The 14,034-nt window shown below is 43.5% G+C and overlaps 1 protein-coding gene across 13 annotated transcripts in view; it reads left to right on the forward strand.

The window, feature by feature from the left end:
- RGS6 (regulator of G protein signaling 6) overlaps positions 1 to 14,034 on the forward strand; it is a 579,647-nt gene that overhangs the window by 503,491 nt on the left and 62,122 nt on the right. The gene's annotated exons all lie outside the window — the stretch shown is intronic.

A 14,034-nucleotide genomic window follows, 5' to 3' on the forward strand; every position in this document is an offset into this window, starting at 1 on the left:
CGTCTGCTGCACAGAGAGCCCTACGAAGGCCCTGCAGTCCACAGTCTGTGTGTCTGCCCTCGGGTGCCTCTGATAGCACCACTAATCTGGCACCTTTGAGGAAGGAAGGGCCAGATGGGGAGAGTTCGGTTCTTCTGTGCAAATCTTCTCAGGTCGTTCTGGTTTCAACTGTGCTGTCCCATTGTCACCATGAGTGGTTTCAGGCCAACATCGTGGCAACCAATCTCCATTTCCCAGCCTATGCTCCTTTTGCACCTGGAAATAATACAAAGTCCTATCTGTTACCTGATTTTTGCTTTGGATAATATGGTCTCCACACACACAAATGAATTTCCCAGATAAATAACATTTAACACCTTAAGCTTTTTATGTGAACTATTTTAAATGAGAATCTTTTACTTTAAAAAAAAAGATTTATTTATTACAGAGAGAGAAAGGGAGAGTCTCAAGCAGACTCCACACTGAGCACAGAGCCCAACACAGGGCTCGATCTCACCACCCTGAGATCACCACCTGAGCCAAAACCAAGAGTCAGATGCCCAACTGACTGCACCACCCCAGTGCCCCAAAATGAGCATCTTTCTTAAGTAAGGTTCATGCATTTGCCTTCTTAAAGAAAGGACACTATTTTTCAGTTAGTTTTCCTAGATGACTTTTATACTGTGCTTTAAAACCACCAGTGGGGCAGCCCCGGTGGCGCAGCGGTTTGGCGCCGCCTGCAGCCCAGGGCATGATCCTGGAGACCCTGGATCGAGTCCCACATCAGGCTCTCTGTATGATGCCTGCTTCTCCCTCTGCCTGTGTCTCTGCCTCTCTATCTCTCTCTCTCATGAATGAATAAATAAATAAAAAAAAACACCAGTGATCAAGGTCTTACAAAGTGCCACAAACTGCTTCCCTTTCCCTAAATAGCCTCAGACCATTACAACCTTTGAGTGTCTGTTTCTGCTTTTTTAGTTATTGGTTTGTTTTCTTGTTCCCAGTCAACAATCTATAGCAGACCAGGTGTTTCAGTTAGATATCGCTGAGTAACAACTGGCCTCAAAACCTAGTGGCTTCAAACAACAGGCATTTGCTACTGCTCACATGATTATGTGCCAGCTGGCTCCACTGGGTTCATGCTTGCATCCGTGTGCAGCCGTGGATTGGGGAGGCAGCTCTGGGATCATCTTGGCTTCAGCTGGTTTAGGATAACCTCAGCTGAGATACCGGGCTCTCCTTCACATAGTCTCTCATCCTCCAGCTCACATGAGAATAGCAGAATTTCAAGAGAGCGTAGAAGCAGGCAGAGCTTCTTGAGGCTGGGAACTGGCACTCTCACTTCTGCTGTATTTTATTGGCAAACACATGCCACAAGCCCAGACCAGATTCTAGGGCTGGAGAAATAGACTCTTTTTTAAAATTGATCTGCTATACCAGGAAATCAAATGACCAAGTTCCTTAGCCTTGGTCCTAAAGCAAGAATAAAGAGTTTTTTCCAAGGGGTGTGCTCTTCTGAATTCAGATGATGAGCCTCAAGGCATAGGGTTTATGTCCTTGTAAACTCTGCTCAGAGGCCCTTTGGGTCGTATATCTCACCAGTGTTCCCTCAGTAGTTAAAGTTACCAAATAAAAGAAGTCTTTTTTTTTTTTTTTTTTTTAATTTTTTTTTTTATTTATTTATGATAGTCACAGAGAGAGAGAGAGAGAGAGGCAGAGACACAGGCAGAGGGAGAAGCAGGCTCCATGCACCGGGAGCCTGATGTGGGATTCGATCCTGGGTCTCCAGGATCGCGCCCTGGGCCAAAGGCAGGCGCCAAACCGCTGCGCCACCCAGGGATCCCCAAATAAAAGAAGTCTTACTGTCCTTTGCCAGAGTTCTGAAGGGAGCCCCCTTTTTACTTACCCAAGCCTTATAGCACTTGACAAACCAATTTGGGAATGCAAAACTCTATACATTTTAGTTCCATTTTAGTTCAGCATTTGCCTGAAAAGTCTCTATGTTTTGTAGGGTTTCTGCAAAGACTTCTCCCCATTCACAGGGGCACTGAGCTATGCCCAATCACTGCAGGAGTCACGCCACGCTGCCCCACACAGAGAGATCGAGTTGTCTCATTCCATATCCGCCTGTGTGCTTGGCTGTCCTTACCCTATCCCTGGGAGTCATTTGTGCACCACAGCTGACTGCTGAATTGGTTTTTTACATCATCTTGCTTGTCCATCTTAGGATCGCGGCTACTCTCTGAAACTGGATTCTGGTTCCTTCTCTGCCTCCCAGCCCTCCACGATCATGAAATGTAATTAACGAAATGAGATAAGACAGCAAGGGGCTGGATACCCTAAGGGTTATTAAAAACCTACTAGGGTGATGGAAGTCCAGGAACTTAATGCCTAATGATAATTTCGGGGAAGGAAAAAAGAGGCCAAAGAGGTCATTGCAACGTGGCCTTTATGTGATTCCAGACACCGTGAGATCCTTGCTTCTCCTTTTTCCCAGCCCACTTTAGGTGACAGAGAAGGAAAGATCAGAGGCAATGTAATAGCCAGGGCGATTGTATCCAGACCAAGACCTAGAAGCGCTGAAATATCTGGCCTGGTATATACTCTTCTTTCTGAGGGGCTAATTTCAGCTTCACGTCCCTTCACTCATCCCAAGTTTCCCCAAGGAATCTATTTTCTCTTGGTGATCCCCAATTTAGGAGTTCTTTATATCTTCTCTTTTTCTCACCTTCTCCAGTGTGAAAAAAAATGTGATGAATGAATGAATGAATGAATGAATGAATGAATGAATAATGTTGCTCTTTGCTCTCCACAGTGCTACTTGGCTTTTCCCTTCCCTCTCTAGCCAGAGCCTCTTCCTATCCTGGTTCTCTTTAGTGCAGAGTCTGGAAAACTGCACATACAGTTTGAGGGGCTGCAAACACACTCTTCTAGTCACCTTTTCCACATTCAATTTCCAGGTTTCCTCCCCCTGTAGAGGCCCCAATTTCCTAATGAGTGCTGTAGCACCTTTGTATTATATTTCTAAAGTAGGAGTGATGGTCACTGGCCCAAAATGCTTTATACTCGATGCCTTCTTGTCCCACAGCTGCAAGCCATCCCCCACTGTCCATCTCCCTGGTCTCTGTGTCTCCATCTTCTCTCCCATCTGCTCTGTGGACCACAATCCATACGTGTGCATCACTCTAGGGGTACCTTCCAGGCACCCCTCAACCCATCACTTTTTCCTCCAACTCACCTTACTTTTTTTGTCATATTCTTTACAAAATGTAGCAAAATTATGTCATTATTTTTTGCTAAGGGAGAAAGGATGAATTCTAAAACTTCTCTCTCAGATTGTTTTAAGTAGTTGGACTAAAAGTTTTCTAAATTTGCTATTGTTATTTCTTTCCTCTCTAGGTTTATCAAAAGTGGAACCTAATTAACAAACTGTGTTAATAACCCCTTATTATATACATACAATTAGTTGACCCTTGAACAACGCAAGTTTGAACTCCACTCATACACAGAATTTTTTCAATAAATATAGGACAGTACTATAAATGTATTTTCTCTTCCTTATGATTTTCTTAACATTTTCTTTTTTCTGCTTTATTGTAAGAATACAGCACATCATACATATAACATACAAAATATGAATTGTTTATATTATTGGTAAGGCTTTAATCAATAGTAGCTATTAGCAGTTAAGTTTGGGGGAGTCAAAAGCTGTATGGATTTTTGACCGCACAGGGGTTCAGTGCTCCAACTCCCATGTTGTTCATGTTGTTCAAGGGTCAACTGTAATATATATAACATATATGTCATATATATGAGTCCTCATATATAAAATATGTATATGTGTGTGTGCGTGGATATGTATATATGTGTGTTTATAGTAACCCATGACTACTAGTTAAAGTTGTTAGAAGCCATGACTTTGCTCTGAGCTCAATGTGAGCATCATCCTGTGATCCAGAGAGCTGTTCACTATTTCATGGCACTTGTAGTTCAATAATATTGACTGAATGACTGACCATGGGCTCTACTCTTGACAGCCAGATGGTGAATTTCTTCCCCTTTCTACAAGGAAATGGAAAGAACTATGGGGATAAATTGGTCAGCTCCACACTCCACCCAGGAACCAGTTCAAAGCACCTGATGATGGTGGATAGCCTTTTTGCTAATGACTGGTGTGTCAGCATCTTCTAATGATGTGAGAATTTGGCATTTGATAATAACAACACCATATACTAATCAGAAGGAGGCAGAAATAAAGGGACAAGGATGTTAAAACTGCTCAGTGAGAAGTCATGTTCCTAATGGACTTCCCCTGGATTTCTTGTATTTAGTTTTTTTCCATTTCTTCCTGTACTAGTTAGCTCAGGTGGCCATAACAAAATACCACAGACTGGGTGACATAAACAACAGACATCTATTTTCTCACAGTACCAGAAGTTGGAAGTCTATGATCAAGGTGCCAGCAGGGCTGGTTTCTGGTGGGGCCTCTTTTCTTGACTTGCAGATGGCCCCCTGCTTGCTGTGTCCTCACATGGCCTTTCCTCTGTGCACACACACACAGGCAAGAGAGCTCTGGTATCTCTTCCTCTCTTTATGATGAAAGTCCTAGCAAAACAGAGCCCCACCCATGACTTCATTTAATCTTAGGCTCTATCTTCAAAACAATCACATTGCAGGGTTAGAGCTTCAACCTAAGAAATTTGGTTGCAGGGGGTGGGTGGCAGGACAATTCAGTCTGTAACACTTCCCTGTTCTGCCTTAGGCCCACCCACATACCCAAGGATCTGTGAGCATTGTTGCTTGTATGCTATCGTGTGCCAGCTGTCTGCATAGCTCTTTCCTTGCCTCTCTGTTCTCTCTCTATGCTTTTCCTATCCAACTCAAGTCTTCCTGTAGTCATTGATGTTGACTTTGGACTCAAACTTTCTATCAACCACTGCTACCTCCCTCATTGCCTACTGGCCCATTTAATTGCCTTTGTGTGTCTCCAGGAGACTCTAGTATCTTGTCTGTGCACTGCAAGGAAGTGCATGTTCTGGGGGAAAAGAAGCCTCTCTAGCTAATGCTACAAAGAGCTGCCTTCATTAACTGCCCTTCACATTTCCATCACCTCCATCCTTTTTTTTCAATTGTATTGCTTTGTTGCCAAGCAATAGAACCCCAGCTTGAACCCAGTTCAGCTAAAAAGAGCATGTGCTGACCCACAGAATACGAGGAGGAGCTGCAGAATTGAGCTCTGGGATGACCAGCGATACCACTAGGCTTAAGAATAGCTGGATCCAGGGGGTACCTGGTGACTCAGTCAGTTGAGTTGACTCTTGATCTCAGCTTGGGTCTTGATCTCAGGGTCATGAGTTCTAGCCTCATGTGAGTGTGGAGCCTACAAAAAAAAAGAAGAAAAAAAAGAAAAAGAAAGAAAGAAAGAGAAAGAAAGAAAGAAAGAAAGAAAGAAAGAAAGAAAGAAAGAAAGAAAGAAAGAAGAAAGGAAGAAAGAAAGAAGGAAGAAAGAGAAAGAGAGAGAGAAAGAAAAAGAAAGAAAGAAAGAAAGAAAGAAAGAAAGAAAGAAAGAAAGAAAAAGAATGAATAGCAGGAGCAAATAAATAATAGCTCAACACTCCCAAGACTCCTTCACTACTTGTCCTGCCCCACTTTCCACGTTGGCCTCATCATCTTTCATCACAGACAGGTGTTAGAAAACAGGACTGTCTCCAGTCCCTGAACTTTGTGACTACAGATCCTACACTTGAAGCTAGAGAAAGAGAGTATTAGCCCAGCTTTGGTCAGTAAGGTATCCATTCAACTGTGGCCAGGAGCACAGTTTATAAGTACATGGCAGCGCCTAAAGTAGCCCTGGTGCAGCCCTATGTGTTGGGGTGCAATTCCCAGAAGATAGGTAAAACTGAGCAAGAACCCAGAGATGTCTTCTGGGCTAGTTCATGCATTCTGGAGGGCTACTCACCACCCAGGATCCCTAGCTGCTTCACTCAAACCCCAAGTGACACAGCACAGGGGTCAACCTAACCAAGTACACTCACTATATTCCTGGATGGCATTTCTGTCTCCATTTGTACCTTTTTTCACACCTAAGAAATGGCGTTGCACAGCCCTGGTGCAGACCCAAAGGTATTCTCTCTGCATGAAGCTTAGATCTTATCCTAGGTAACCAACCCTTTGTTTCTTTCCTCTGTATCCCACTTTGGGGATACCTTTAGGATACCTTCTTAGCATAAAACCTCCAGGAGAGATGAAAGAGACAAGAGAGCAGGGACAAGATGAGCAGTGCTTGCTTTTACTCCACCCCTTGTATGGTTTCTGGCCGGTCTCATGGTGTTGAGAAGCATAGGGAAGAGGAGAGCCCCTTCCATCTCTTCCTGGTGTGGGGTACTCTTTCACCTTCTCTCAATCCTCTGCCACCACAATTATGGAGTTAACCTTCTCTGCCCCTCTCTCTGAGAAGGATCAACCCCCCAAAAGTTAGGAGAGGAGTTAAGGCGACGGACTACTAAGAGCCAAAGCCACTCAGAGGAACCTCCAAGAGAAGGCACTTTGCTGTCTCCTGTCTTTTCCATGCAGTGGTGACAAACAGGACACAGGCAAGCATAGATTCATGAACACTGAGTTTATTTGCATAGGTTGTAACAATGACAGTCCAATAAAACATGTTGGTGCCATTCCTAAAAAGTCCATGCCGGCCTTGTATACACCTTTTACCTACCGGCACACCCTCTGTTAAGTGACTTCATTCTCTACCTTCTGGACAAATGCCTCTCATATTACACCTGTGGAAGATAGAATAATAGTCCCTCAAAGATGCCCAGGTCCTAATCCCCAGAATCTATAACTGTGTTAGGTTACACGGCAAAGGGGGATTATGTTTGCAGATGGAATTAAGGTTAGTAATCAGTTAACCTAACATAAGGGGATTACCCTGGATTATCCAGGTGGGCCCAGTGTGACTAAGAGACTCTTTGTTGTAGACAAGGGAGGCAGAAAGGTCAGTGTCAGAGTGATGTGACATGAGCCACCCTTGACCAGGTATTGCTGGATTTGAAGAGGCTCCCCAGGAGCCAAGAAATATGGGATACCACTACTAGATGGGAGGGAAAGGCAAGGAAATGTATTCTCCCCTTGAGCCTCCAGAAGGAACATGATCCTGCTAACACCTTGACTTTAGTCCCACCATGTCCATTTCAGACTTCTGACCCCTTAGAACTATAAGATAATACATTTGTGCTTTTAAGTATGTAGCAGTTTGTTCCAGCAGCTGTAAGAAACTAATATACCATCCAATATCTCACTTCCTCTTAGAATCTCAAGATCTTCCTTTCTAAACTACCTTTAAAAATGTCCACGTCTTGGGCAGCCCGGGTGGCTCAGCGGTTTAGCACCACCCTCAGCCCAGGGCCTGATCCTGGGGACCCAGGATCGAGTCCCATGTCAGGCTCCCTGCATGGAGCCTGCTTCTCCCTCTGCCTGTGTCTCTGCCTTTCTCTCTCTCTCTCTCTCTCTCTCTCTCATAAATAAAATAAAATCTTTTTTAAAAAAAAAAAGTCCATGTCTCAGGGCACCTGAGTGGCTCAGTTGGTTAAGCATCCAGCTCTTGGTTTCATTTCAGGTCATAATCTCAGGGTCGTGAGATTGAACCCCTTGTCGGGCTCTGCATTCAGTGGGGAGTCTGCTTGAGATTCTCTCTCTCCCTCTGCCCCTCCCTACTCCCTCTTTAAAAAAACAAACAAATTCCAAGTCTCTTGCTTGGTCAGAAGGTCCTGGTGTAGCCCTAATTCTTTTCTTTTTTAAAAAAGATTTTATTTATTTATTCATGAGAGACACAGAGAGAGAGAGGGAGGCAGAGACACAGGCAGAGGGAGAAGCAGGCTCCATGTAGGGAGCTTGATGCGGGACTTGATCCCAGGACTCCAGGATCATGCCCTGGGCCAAAGGCAGGTGCCAAGCCACTGAGCCACCCAGGGATCCCCAGCCCTGTCTAATTCTGATGATTCAGTCAGTACATCCCACTTCTACCAATAAAATATTACATTCAAAATGCACATACTATCTTCTTTACAAAGCCTCCAACCAACTTTATTTATGTAGCTATACTCTAACAAAATCGCTGTGTGTCTTCCAATACAACAAACTTCCCTGTTGATCAATGCTGTCTACCATCGGCGCTGGTTGACTGATTAGGGATCATGCTGATTTGTTCTCTGTTGCTTCGGTGCATATTGCAGGACTTCTGTAGGAGGTTCTTACCTCTCTCTTCACGTGTTCTTCCACATATAGCCAGGGTCCCATCTGAACCCTGCTCTGAGAAAGCACGATGCGGGGTGAGGCCATAGGAACTTCATTCACACCTAATGCCGGTTCCATAGTCCTATCTCCTGCTCTTAATTTCAGTGGTTACAAAAATCCCTCCTTGGGCTCTCAACCACTTCTCTAGAACCATCATCATCATTAATCTCACCACCTCTTCTCCACCTTCTGAAGATATCCCCTAATTTCTCTTAAAGAGACCTGGCTGAGAGCCAATGTTTCATTACAACTTGTGTCCTCCTAGCTGTTCCCTGGCCTTGTAAGGTGCTGCCGCCTTGGGCTGGCCAGCACAGCAGCTGTCTTCATTAGGCAATGACTAACAGGCCGCCGAAAGGCAGGCTCCCCCGAGTGCCTGAGTACTCAGAATTCTCACCCAGCCTCTCCTGAGCCTCTCTTGCCTCCCCTCACCCCAGGTACTTCTGCTGGGCTCCATCCAGGAACCTAGGTATGGCATGGCCGGTCAGACCTGCCTTCACCAGTTGTAGGTGTGGCCACATAAAACAAGCTGGAGTGGCATCCAGTGCAACCTCTAGCCCATCTCACAGAAATCTGAGGAGGGGTAAGGAAGGCAGGGGAGGAAATCTTGTTTTCCCATCTCCATGTGTTATTACTTGAGGGAAATCCATTTCTGGTTTTTAAAAACATCCTCCAAGACACGTGGTGGCTCAGTGGTTGAGTTTCTGCTTTCGACTCAGGTCCTGATCCCAGGATCCCAGGATCCCAGGATCGAGTCCCATATCCCCGCAGGGAGCCTGCTTCTCTTTCTGTGTATGTCTCTCTGTGTCTGTCATGAATAAATAAATAGAATCTTTTTTAAAAATTAAATTAAAAAATAAAATAATTTTTAAAATCCTCCATAACTTGAAATTAGTTCGGAGACACACTCCCCCACTCCAAACACACATACCCTTTGCCTTGGGTTGCTTAGGTAGAAGTCTTTCATTTGAGATTGGGGCCACTGGAGACTGAGGTTATTGGAATGGCTAGGGGCACATTCTGGGAGACAAAAGGGTCACCATTGAAGAGAGCCATGGACTACACCCACCATCTCAAATTCTGAGAATGCAGTGGACACCCAAGTACATCATAATCAGGAAAGCCTCAGCACCTCACCATGCCTCAGACACATCTCCCATTGGCCCATCGTCCCTCAAACAGGATTGAGGTTATCAGCTGCTGCTTTGTTTTTGTGGCATCTTGAGTGAAGGAATCAGGTGGTCAAGTGTGTCCTCTCCAGCCTCATGGCCACATTCTTTCACGTTCCTTGCAGTGGGTTGAATAGTGGCCTCCAATGGGGTATGTGGAAGTCCCAGTCCATGGGACCCATGAATGTGACTTTATCTGGGAAAAGAGTCTTTATAAATACAAATTAGGGATCTTGAGGTGAACTTGTCCTGGATTATCCCCGTGGACCCTAAATCCAATGGCAAGCAAGAGAGAGAAGGGAAGAAGGCCCAGACCCAGAGGAAAAGTCATGTGAGGACAGAAGTAGAGATTGGAGTTACATACCTACATGCCAAGGACTGCCTGGAACCAACAGAAGCTGGAAGAGGTGAGGAAGGATTCTTCTCCCTCAAGCCCTCAGAGCGGGCATAGGCCTGCTGACACCTTGATTTCAGAATTCTAGCCCCCAGGAATGAGAGTAGACTTCTGTCATTTTAAGCCACCAAGTTAGTGGTCATTTGCTATAGCAGCCCTAGGTGACTATTATGTACTTTAATGTGCAACCCATTTCTTTCAGAAAGGATGGAATTATCCCATGTGGCAAAGGATGGCTCCCTGTGGAGCTGTCACAGCACAGGCCTGTAGTCTGAGCCTTCCTGCCACGGTGCTGCCCCAGAGCCCTAAGATGCTACAAAGCTCTTAGGGGTGAAGGCTCGCCTGGGCACACTGTCTACTTTGTACTCCTACAAGGACAACATGCCTCCACTGCACATGCTAGTTGCAATCACATATCTTACATGTGTAGAAGACTTGGAAGATTCTTTTGAAATACTTTCCCACTTTTTCTCAAATGGTCCTGAGTGCTCAGCAAGGCCATTATGTAACATGGCGAGCTTGACAAAGAGCACTTAAATGGTTCACCCGAAAATAAGAACTAAGGTTTTCCAATTTGGACCAGTGCTCCTTCTACCCTCTCCCCTGGACAGGCCACACCTGGGACAGCGAGGAGGCTGTGAGGCTATAGGAAACATGCAGTCATGTTTAAAACCAGAAGTATCCCAGACTCCTTCATTTTGCTTGGACGAATAAAATGTGTGTCCTGAGCCCCTAGGAAAATTAAAGAATAAGATGTGGTGCTTCCCAGACTTCAGTGTGCATATAAATCACCCGAGGAATCGGATTAAAATGCAGTTTCTAACTCTGTATGTCTGGGGTGGCACTTGAGATTCTGCATTTCTTGGAAGCTCTCAAGTGATAACTGTACTGCTGGTTTGCAGACCACACTTTTTGAGTAGCAATGAGATGTAGCTGCTGGCTAATTTCTTCAACTTTCAGCAGTAATTGACCGTGCTTGCTCTCTGCAATTCAGTAGTAAGAACGGTGGCTCTGAATTTATCATTTCAGGAGAGATTGGTGACTCTCAAGTTGTCAGTGCTTAGAGAAAAGTTTTATTGTGAATTGATAACCATAAAAATATTCATATCTTTTGGCCCAAAATTTCCACTTATGGGTGTTAATTCTAAATAAGTAACCCAAAAGATGGAAAAACCGATATGAACAATGGTGTCCTAAAACACTTTAAATTCTGTGTCTAGTATAAAGGAAATGATTACATTAATTATTATAAATTCACTCAAGACAATATTGTGGACATATGTTTATTTTCTCTCCCCCTCAAAAACAATATGTAAGCAAAGGAATAGAAATGGTATAAACTGACACAGTCAACAAATTAATGGATTAAGAGTTTCAACAGATTTTTCCAAGATTGAGAGTCTATGGAATTAGGGCATAACCATGGTCCCCTATCTCTATTTTTTAACTGGGTGGTGGGTATAAGGGTGATGTCCTTACAATTTTTATGTCTTTCTGTATCCCTGGAATATTTCAAAATTTAATTTAAAAAAGAAGGTTGGGGACAGAGTGAAGAACATTATATCCTACATGTTAAGAGTGTAAGTATTAAAACAAAGTGAGCCAGATTACCCAACAAAATTTGCTCTTGGCTCTTGAAGTTCTAGAGACCATGGAAGTTAAAAATAAAGCATGAGGCTAACCCAGACGAATGGGTAAAGTCTGTCTCTGGATTTTTGGATGCCTAGATCCATGCCCTGTAGGAAATCATCTCTCCCCTGTTTCTACCACCATAAAAGATGGGTAATTTATTCTCCAGAGAAATTGAGTCATATCAGCTCAGAATTCAGGCACCTTACATCATAAAGAGCCAGGTGAAAACAAGCAGATTAATAGAAGATCTATATACTGAACAGTGGGACCATCCACCCCTCCTCTGCCTGGCTCTCAACTGTCCAGGAGCTAAATGTGTATATGCCCACAGGCAAGAGACTCGGAAACTACAATCTGGGGGCCAAGTCACTCCATTCTACTGTTTTTGCAAATAATGCTTTATTGGAACACAAGCACACACATTCATTCATGAATTATTTATAACTGCTTTTTGCTGCAACAGAAGAGCTGAGTTATTGCAACAGTGACCTTCTGGCCTGTAAAACCTGAAATATTTACTGATTCTTACAGAAAACATTTACTTACCCGTGCTCTAGAGAAAAATCAATGTCCCCTGAGGAGAGGCCCCAAATCCCTCATTTGGAGATCTAGTTTAAAAAAGTCTGGTGAGCTGCCCATGACCTGACGATGAAGCCCTGTCCACATACACCTGTGTCTCCAAGCAGGTTTTAGTATCTTACTCTTACACACAAGCAGATGTGTGTAAGATTTTCCAGACACTCAAGGGAAACCCCAGTATGAAGGACTGTGATGCAAACAAAGAGCAAAAGCGACTTGGAGGAACCAAAAACTATTCAAAAAACAGAAAACAAAAATATGGAATTAATATCCTCAGAATGTTAATATCGGGGGCACCTGGGTGGCTCAGTCAGTTGAATGTCTGACTCATGATTTCAACTCAGATCATTATCTCAGGGTTGTGGGATTGAGCCCCATGTCCAGCTCTGTACTCAACAAGGAGTGTGCTTGAGATTCTCTCTCCCTGCCCCTCCCCCTCCACTCACACTCTCTTCTCTGTCTCTAATATATATATATATATATATATATATATATATATATATATATATATATATTTTTTTTTTTTTTTTTTTTTTTTAAGAAGAAATAAGGATGCCTGGGTGGCTCAACATCTGCCTTCGCCTCCCGGGATCAAGTCCCATATCAGGCTCCCTGCGAGAAGCCTGCTTCTCCCTCTGCCTATGTCTCTACCTTTCTCTCTGTGTGTCTCTCATGTCTCTCTTCTTTTAAATAAAGAAGAAATATTAATATCAGATATCAGAAGATATTTCATCTATGAATCAAGAACTAGATCCTATCATAAACAAGAGTGAACTCTGGAAACTTAAGAAAGTGATAGCCCAAATAAAATAAATAAATAAATAAATAATCAAACAAACAACCAGATAGGAAGGACTGTCAAGCAAAAAGACAAAAAAGATGAAAAGTGGCAGGGCAGAAGAACATTCTAGAAAAAAAAAATCTAAGAAAATTAGATTACCAATCCAGAATGTCCAACATCCAACTAGAAAGAATTATAGCAAGAGAAGACCAAGGAAATTAAGGGCATGAAATTAGCAAAGAAATAATACTTCTGGGAAATAATATTTTTTAAATTTCTTGCACCTTGTACCCAGCATAGTAAATAGAAACAACCAGCAAGGGCCAGGGTGAAATTTCAAGGCACTACAACCATACAGAGAAGACACTGTTTCAAGAAAGAAGAGACCTAAAGCCAAAGAACAAGAATCGAACTGAAGCCAGACTTCTCAGCAGTAACACTGGATGTCAAAATATGCGGTAGAGCAACGCCCTCAGAATTCTGTAGGAAGGTGATTTTTAATTTGGGGTTCTGTGTCCAGCACTTTCAGTCAAGTATCAAGATAGAATAAAAAATATGTTTCGACCTGCAAAGCTTTAAAATAGTTTTTACGTGTCTTTTCTTAGGAAACTACTCAAGGAGTGTTTCAACCCAACCAGGGAGTAAAACCAGTCAACAGATGTGAAGCCCAGAAAAGCAAGGGCTCCACACATAAGTGAAGGACATCCCAAGAGGGCGATGTGACATCACATGTGTGGAGCAAATAGTCCAGTCTGGAGCAAGAGTACTCAAGACTTGGAAGCGAGGGCCTCTGAGAGACAGGGAGACAGAACTGAACAACGATTATGTATTGTCTTTAAGATATGGAAAAATTATTGCTAGATGTTTTACAGATTTGTTAGAACACTTGAGGAGGGTAGTAGGCTACTTAGTTCAGCATAAAATAATTTGTATCTAGTTTAATAATGTGGACGCTGACTATTGATTTAACAAAAATTATTATATGTCTCCTAGGAGGATCATGAGAGGAGGTAGAGAGGGGGTAAGTTGGGGACTGGTGAAGGGAAAGTTAAATTCTCATCTAAAATAGATATTCAAGGGGTGCCTGGATGGTTCAGTGGCTGAGCATCTGCCTTCAGCTCAGGTCATGATCCCAGGGTCCTGGGATTGAGTCCCACATCAGGCTCCCCATGGGGAGCCTGCTTCTTTCTCCCTTTGCATATGTCTCCGCC

The sequence above is a fragment of the Canis lupus genome, chromosome 8 (genome assembly GCF_011100685.1).
Source record: "Canis lupus familiaris isolate Mischka breed German Shepherd chromosome 8, alternate assembly UU_Cfam_GSD_1.0, whole genome shotgun sequence".
Classification (NCBI taxonomy): domain Eukaryota; kingdom Metazoa; phylum Chordata; class Mammalia; order Carnivora; family Canidae; genus Canis; species Canis lupus.